Here is a 2,471-nt window from a genome sequence, read left to right as displayed (position 1 = left end):
CCTGTTCAGATCAATCCAGAGCTCCAGATGTTGTCATGTCATCACTGGAAAATAACACATGGGAAGCTCATTCTCATTCAAAAACCCAGAGTGGAAGTAGACACAATTTCAAGATGCTCTTGTAGGGTGAACTCTGGGTTTCTGTGCTTTGGTTGGCTTGTGTTACATCCTCAAGGCCATTTAATCATATGTACAGTTAAGTGTGTTTTCTCTATTCTTTCTTTTTCAAATGACAGATGACTTGGGCTTCCCTGGTGGCGCAGCAGTTGAGAGTCCGCCTGCCGATGCAGGGGACACGGGTTCGTGCCCCAGTCCAGGAAGATCCCACATGTCGCGGAGTGGCTGGGCCCGTGAGCCGTGGCCACTGAGCCTGCGCATCCGGAGCCTGTGGTCCGCAATGGGACAGGCCACAACAGTGAGAGGCCTGCGTACCGCAAAAAAAACACACACAAAAAAACAGTTGACTTAATGGTTTTCAAAGTTGAATACAAAATTAAAAAAAACTTTTTCTTGCTGCCACATATGGTTGGGCCATAAACTGCATATTCCTAGAAATCACTGAATTAATTAAGATCCTGGAGTAATAGAACTCAGGGAGACTGGGGTGGTGTGAGTGTGGTGTGGAAGGAACTGGGGCTATTGTCCTGAACAGATCGGGCTTGAATCCCTATTTCAGGACTTGCTATGTAGATTTGGGTGAAGGGATCTAATACGCATTTGCTAAAGACTCATTCAGAGCTAGGCCCTGTGTCAACTGTGGGAAGTATAGAAATAAACACTATACCATCCACTGTCTCCAAGGAATATACAATCTGGTAGGAGATACAAGTACAACTGAGCCTCAGTTTTCTCATCTGGAAAATGCATATAATAGACCTTCATTCAGTCTATTAGGAATGTGAAATGAACAAATTCAGATACTTAGCTTGGTGTTAATAGACAGTAGAGAGGCATGTGATAAATGTTTTCTATTTAGCTTTATAAAATGAAAAAAACAGTCTTCAATGTTTATGACATCATACAGGAAATCAGATGGTACAAATCAGGTGCAGTTTTGAAAAGCTAGATATGGAAATTCATAACTGAATAAAGGTCTGTGAAAGCAGATGAGGTGTAGATATAGTTGTAGATGAAAGAAAGTGTGTAAATTTTGAATTATTTTAATGGTCTTCCTTTGGGTTATGTGCTTCCTTTGTGGAGTTTCTCAAATTTGGGTCTATATCAGTAAGATATAGGTTTGCTGCAGTTACAAACAACTCCTAAATCTCAGCGGTTGGATATGGCGAAGGTTTATTTCTAGTTCACACTCAGTTGGCTCCTGTCAGCTCTCCAGGGTAGCCATCCTTCATGTGTTGTCTCCAAGATCCACAGCACTGATCCATTCTTGTGGTACCTTTACATCAGCATGTGGGAAAGAGGATCTGGAGAAAAACACACTCCATTGCTCTCTCTTCTTTTTTTTTTTTCCTGACCATGCTGCAGCTTATGGAATTTTAGTTCCCTGACCAGGGATTGAACTCAGGCCTTCATCAGTGAGAGTGTAGAGTCATAACCACTGGACTGCCAGGGAGTTCCCTCACACTCCATCTCTTAAATGCTTCCATTGAGAGGTAGCAGATGCCACTTCTGCTCACATTTCCTTGGCCAAAGCAAGCCTTATGGCTCTGCTCAACTGTAAGGATTCCATCTAACTTCAAGGGAGCAGGGAAGTACAATCCTCCCAAGTGCTCTGCAGGGGAAGAGAACTGGAAGTATTAGCAAGTGGTGGTAATCTCTCCTGAGGGTCTCATACTGTTACCAAGGCTGTTGCCCCAGAATCATACTCCTGCCCCTCCCTCAAATGCAAGCCAATTATTCTTATCTAAGTTTCAGGAGGGAGATGCAAAGAGAAAAAAACAAGAACTGCTTAGGCCTAAGATGGTGTAAGATTCAACTTCCGGTAGATCTTGAGCTTCATTATATGCTCATTGTGATGCATTAGAATGCTCAATGACACAGCCACCAGGCCACGACAGTTGACAATTGCCATGACCACAACCAGAAAAGCCCACACAAGGACTGAAAAGGAGATCTGCATCAGTTCCAGGTCCAAACCACACCCCTGTTCCAGGATAACTCATGAGTATTCCTCCTACTCTTTCCAAATCCCTCCCTTTTACTTTTTTTTTTTAAGGCCTATTCTGTGGACTTTTTTTTTTTTTAATTAATTAATTAATTTATTGGCTGCATTGGGTCTTCGTTGCAGTACGCAGGCTTTCTCTAGTTGTGTTGAGCGGGGGCCACTCTTCGTTGCAGTGCCCTGGCCCCTCATTGCAGTGACCTCACTTGTTGTGGAGCACAGGCTCTAGGCGCGTGCGCCTCAGCAGTTGTGGCAAGCGGGCTCTAAAGCACAGGCTCAGTAGTTGTGGCACACGGGCCCAGTTGCTCCGCAGCATGTGGGATCCTCCCGGACCAGGGCTCGAACCCATGTC

Source organism: Phocoena phocoena, chromosome 4, assembly GCF_963924675.1.
Source record: "Phocoena phocoena chromosome 4, mPhoPho1.1, whole genome shotgun sequence".
NCBI classification, from domain to species: Eukaryota; Metazoa; Chordata; class Mammalia; order Artiodactyla; family Phocoenidae; genus Phocoena; species Phocoena phocoena.
Note: the sequence above shows the minus strand (reverse complement) of the source record.